We start from the raw sequence: 5,880 nt of genomic DNA on the forward strand, positions 1-5,880 counted from the left end.
CTCAAGAAATCACTGCCAAAGCCAATGTCATCATGCTTCTCTGTATATATTCTTCTAAGAGTTTTATAATTTCTGGTTTTATTTCTAGGATTAATCTATTTGAGTTCATTACTGTGCATGATATAAGAGAGCAATTCACTTCATTTGTTTCCTTGCACATGTTGTTCAACACCTTTTGCTGAATAGACTGTGTGTCTCCGTCAGTGGGCTTGGCTCCTTTGCTGCAACCCTTTGATTGTGTCTTTGGATGAAGAGAATTTTCATGCCAGTGTCACTCTATTCTCTTAGCTCTGCGATAACTTTTGAAATCGGGGTATTTGAAACCTCCCATGTTATTCTTTTTCTTTAAGATCATTGCCACCATTTGGGATCCCTTGAAAGTCCCCATGAATTCTGGGATGGATTTTGCTGTTTCTCCAAAAAAGTCATTGGGATTTTGACAGGGGTTGTATCGAATGTGTGGGTAGTTGGTGGCTTCCAATCCATGCGTATGGATGTCTTCCCATTTATTTGTTCCTTCTTAACTTTCCTTTGGAAACGTTTGCTACTTTCCAGGGTACACAGCTTCTACTTTTTTGGTTAACTTTACTTCAGACTATTTGAAGTCTTTGTGAAGCTTTTGTAAATGGAACTGTTTTTCTAATTTCATTTGGGGTTTGTTTACTTTGCTGAAAAAAAAATGGAAATGATTCTGAGTGTTGGTTTTGTTTCCTGCAACTTCAGTGGCTTCGTCAGTTCTAAGTTATTTTTCTGTGTGGTGAGAAGGGCAAAATCTTTAGTTTGCACATGTAAGATTATGCCATCTGTTAAAAGAGAACATTTTTCTTGTCTCCAATTTGGATTGCTTTTGTCTCGTTCCTGCCAGAACTTCCAGTACGATCATGAATAATTAGCAAATGCAGCATCTGTGTCCTGTTCACAATCTTAGTAACATCTTTGTTATTTCCCCTCAGAGGACTGTGTTTGCTGTGGGCTTTCGTGTACGGTTTCACCATATCAAGTAGTTTCCTTCTACTGCTGCAGTCCCAGGCTTTTGGTAAAAACAGCACCCTTCTCTCTAGAGTTGTCCTTCACAGTGATATTCAGTCCACAGGCCAGGAAATAATGTCCTGTTCAGACTGAGAAAGCCATTAGATGGAACCTGAGCTCTGTCCTCCCTCCAGGGGGACTCTGACATGACAGTAGAAACGCAGGGAGGACCCGCACACGGGTAGTAACACTGAGACAAGAGGCTCTAGGCACAGAGCGATCTCCCTGCCTTGTCCTGCTCCGAGAGGGAGAAGAAGGGACCTGAGAGCCCAGGTCTCAGGCTAAGACCCTGGGACAGGGTGCAGCCCGAATGAAGGGGCCATTTCCAGGCAGGTTCTACCCCATCTAGAGATCACACTGCACCACTGCCCACCTGGCTGGGATTTCCTGCAGGGAACTGTGTGAACCAGGGACACGAGTCTCTGTAGCGACTGGGAACCCCTGGGCTGAGACTCAACAACAGAGGGACCCGTGCAGGACAAAATGTCTCCCCACAGCAGACTTTACCTTCAATACAGAGACATCTCCCAGGCACACCTGCTCCTGAAGACACCCGTCCAGGCAGTCTCCTGCTAAGAGAGAAGAACCTCAAGTCCTGGGACATCCCACACCCCTCCTGCTGGCCCCAGCCCCTCTGAGGTCTCACAGGAAGGGAGCTGCTATGTATTCTACTGTGGGGAGGGCAGGGACAGCTAAGGGGGTGACCCAATTCTCTAAGGCCGTGGAATCACTGTCACTTCCCCCACACAGGGTGGGGCATCGGGGCCCTGAGTGTCCAGTCTATTCTGTCCATCCCTCTTCCCAGTGACTGGGGTCCTGGGGTTGGTTCTGGGTTCCACCCTGAAAAAATCTAAAGAGTATTTGAGCATGGGGGTTGTGGCTGTAAAAACACTTGCATTTCTTTGTCTCAGGTGATGGAAATGGTGCAGGATCTCATCGCCCCCTACTGGATGGTTCCTGCTAGAAGAGGAGTAAATGGGAGGGATTGCTGAGAGGTTAGGGCTGACCTGGACAAAGGGCATATTCAGGATCAGAAGGACTGGAATTGAAGATGAAAGAGGAGGTGGACAGTGTGGGGGATTGGGGGGGCAAGGTTGGGAGAGAGAATAGCAGGGCCAGGGAGGCCTCCTGGGAACTCTGGGGGCAGGACGCCCAGCAGGGCTCTCGTCTCCTCAACAGGGATCTTTGGGGCTGGTCATTCTGGTTGGGGGCTGTCCTGTGTGCTGTGGGGTGATTAGCACTGTCCCAAGGCCTCTGCCCACTAGATGCCAGGGAAACTCTCCACCCCCCACCTGAGTGTGAAGAGCATTTCCTCTGACATTGCTGTGTGTCCTGGGGAAAGGGGAGAAAAGGTGGGACCATCGCCCCTGGTCAGGAACCACTGATCTGCACTCATCTCCAGCATCAACTGAGCAAATGACGCCCTGCTCCTCTCTGGGAGTGAAGAAGGGAAGAAACAGACATGGTTACTGTGTAAGAACAATGAACTCTTCTCAACCAGAAGTTCACCTGTCAGTTGCAGGCATATTTAGAGGAGATTAACTGACGTCTTCCTGGAGCTCAGCAGCTGCAGGACTGGAGTGGTCAAAGGTGTCACCTCAGGTCAGAGCCACAGCACTGGGCTGTGCTGCAGGCAGATGAGGGAGGTGCTGCAGACACTGGGAAGAGGAGACACAGAGCAGATCCGCACGCAGTGTCGTTACACCGTCTACTCTGATGTCCTTACCGTCTTAACCAGAGTGAATGCAATGGATGCAGGGTCCCCACTGTAATTTGGAATCAACATGTTATTAAAAAGAATGTTTGTCACCCTGGCTGGTGTGTCTCAGTGGGTTGAGCGCCGGCCTGTGAACTGAGGGCTCGCTGATTTTGATTCCCTATCAGGGCACACATCTGGGTTTCAGGCCAGGTCCCCAGTTCGGGGCATGTGAGGGGCAGCTGATCAGTGATTTTCTCACACATCGATATTTCTCTCCCTCTCTTTATCCCTACCTTCCCCTCTCTCTAAAAAGTATATAAAATCATTTTTTTAAGAGAGTATTACATCATAGAAGCTTTCTATATTTTCACAATCATACACCATGGCATTATTCCTTACATATGAACACCCAAAATGGACTCCGTTGTTGACTAGAGAGTGTGGGGTCTGGTTCCCACACCTGTGGACTGACAGCACCCCTCCTCCACCCCGGCCCCTCTCTGAAACACAGGACCTTTGATGCCCCCTCATGTAGGGGACATTGCAGTGTCCTCACGAGTCATCCCTCCATTCTCTTCCCTGGGAAGACCCTGTTGTCCACTCTTGACTGTGATATTTAAGTCACTGACCTCCATTTCTGTCCTTCATCAATCCCACCATGAGACAGGCCCAGGAGGTGTCTTCTGCATGTGATTCTGAGGGAAAAATTCTCAAAAACAGTTGCATTCGCCCACCTTGCACAGACCTGCACCTTGGGTGCCGTCGTCATTACCAGCAGTGTTTGGACACCTTCCTTTTCTCACGGTGTTCAGTCCTTCCCAGCTCCGGGGAAGTGTGACTCTGCGTACAGGGATGAGTGACAGAAACGCACAGAGAGCAATGGCATTAGTGTTCAAGGAAGATGATCTATGTGAACCTAATAAAGATTAAATCATAGGAGAGTCCACATAAAGTTGGCATTGCCCTTCTGAGCGCAGCCCCTCCATACCGTCAGAGCAGGCACCCAGGTCTGCAGTCACCACCGTCAAAGCAGTTCCCACACCTCAGTGCCCGGGGGACTGTGCTGAGCCCCCAGGCAATGACAGAGGAGCCTGAGGTTTGAGGAGGACCCCTCTTCTTCCAGAGCCAGACAGTGAGGGCAGGAGGTGGGGGCAGGGTGGGGGACATTTCCTTGAAGCCCCAGATGAGAAATTGGGGGGGTCCCTTCCTTGAGTTCAGGTGGGAGTCTGAGCAGAAGCCTTGACTCCTGTCTGGGAGGAGGAGACACAACCTAACACCTGCCATCCTCGTCTCTGATCACCTGGGGCCCAGACGCACCAGCCCAGGGCCCAGACCCTCAGCTGGGTGAGGATCCGACACCAGGACTCAGGCCTGACCTGAGTTTACAGTAGAGGACACCATTAGGGGCCCCATTTTCCACTGAAGACACCCACTTTCTGGATCCCTTCCAGGAACCTCTGGACACTCAAGTCCCAGCTGCTTTCACCCTGCTGGGCCCTCATCTCACTGCCGTGGGTCACGGGCCACCACGGACCACCTGCACCAGCTCCCACCAACAGGGCTGCCAGGCTCCCAGACCCCAGTCCTTCCCTGAGGAGCCCACCAAGCAGAGGTGTTTGTTTGGAATCATGAGATCTCAGCTGCCCAGCATCTGGCACTGCACTTCCTGTGGACACTCCGCCCTTCCCATATGGAGTCCACTTGGGGCCCCCAAAAGAACATTGGGAACCCCTTGTCATCCCATCCAGTCACAGCTGCAGCATCCCCAGCCCTGCCCTCTCACCCCTCTCAACACATCAGTCCCCGCCTTTGCCAACCTCAAGGACACCTCACTCAGAAGTGGTCTGTGCCTCCATCACCCCCACCCCAGCTCAGACCTCAGCTGCCTCGGCCCTTCTCTCTCCTGTGAGGCGAACACTCCCAGGGGCCTGCCCCAGCCATCAGTGAGGTGGTGGTCGCCATGGGGGCTCCTGACCTGTCTGCCTGGAAGCTGGGGACCCAAGGCCTCTGTGTGACCCAGGGGGAGGGAGGCAGGATCCCTTTGCACATGAACTACCCTCCTGTCCACATTGGAAAGACGTTGCTCCTATCAAACCCTTACCCTCCCGCTGCCTGCCCGCTTCTTCCTGCCTTTTCCCCAGGGTGCAGGCTTGGCAGGAAGGCTCACCTTCCCTACCTGTTCCATTGCCAAGTTTGAACATACACATTTGTTCTCCTCAAATACTAAGAGGCTGCTGCTTTATTACCATAGAATTTGTCACATTCTTTCTTGTTTAAACTCACAGAGTAAGACTTTGGTGTGCAGAAGGGTTTTTGGCTTTGGACCACATCCCTGGGCTCAGTCCAGGAGGCACCAACAGGTCACCCACAGTCCTGACAGCCAAACGCACCTGCAGACACTGCCCGACGTCGCCGGTGGGAAGAATCCCTACAGCTGAGAACCGCTGAACTAATCCACACACTCTGCAGGGCTAAGTCTAAAAAGAGATGATGAACAAGAAAATTAGAGACAGACCTTATTGTAGCACAATGTCATTTAAATGAATACAAATAATATTTCAGGCAGCATACAGATCAGAAACCAGGTGAGAGACCCCTGGGACACTTCCTGCTCTGCTCTCTCCGTCTGTAAACACTGTTCCAATGTCAGGCTGTGGTTGTTCCTAGTTATGGAGACAGAAATCTCAGCTGTGGACAGAGCAGTCCCTTCGCTCACGGAGCTCCCTTTCTAAATAATGAGGAGACAGAAGACAAACAAGTAAACAAACATATCCTTTGTCAGTTAAGGATATGGGACATAAAGAAAAATAATTGATTCACTGCTGAGGAATGAAGAATTGTCATTTTCATGGGAAATTCCTTGTTGTGTCGACAGTCCTGGGCCTTCCCACGTTTATTACCTCTCACCCCACACCACGTTCAGGAAGGCCTCCCAAGTCACTGATGGAGCCAAAGTACTCCCCAAACACAGAACATTTCCTAAGAGGGGAGAATGGTGAGAGCAGTGCTTCCCCAGTTGCGGAAACTTATAAATATATAACATTTATGTTATACAGGCCTTGTGGCCCTCCCCTGAGAGAGTAGGGGCTTCCAGGGAAAGCAGACAGTCTGTGAGCCTCCTGTGGTCACCAGACAAGGATCTGAACAACGAG

The 5,880-nt window shown here is 50.7% G+C and overlaps 1 long non-coding RNA gene across 1 annotated transcript; it reads right to left on the minus strand.

Annotated features, from left to right (window-relative positions):
- Positions 1-1,572: 1,572 nt before the first annotated feature.
- On the minus strand, positions 1,573-5,447 carry LOC123478393 (uncharacterized). Its single transcript, XR_008425827.2, has 3 exons — positions 5,300-5,447; positions 5,012-5,205; positions 1,573-3,568 (listed from the first exon to the last, which is right to left on the minus strand). It is a non-coding gene; the product is annotated as an uncharacterized lncRNA (long non-coding RNA).
- Positions 5,448-5,880: the final 433 nt, after the last annotated feature.

This window comes from Desmodus rotundus, chromosome 12, assembly GCF_022682495.2.
Source record: "Desmodus rotundus isolate HL8 chromosome 12, HLdesRot8A.1, whole genome shotgun sequence".
Classification (NCBI taxonomy): Eukaryota; Metazoa; Chordata; class Mammalia; order Chiroptera; family Phyllostomidae; genus Desmodus; species Desmodus rotundus.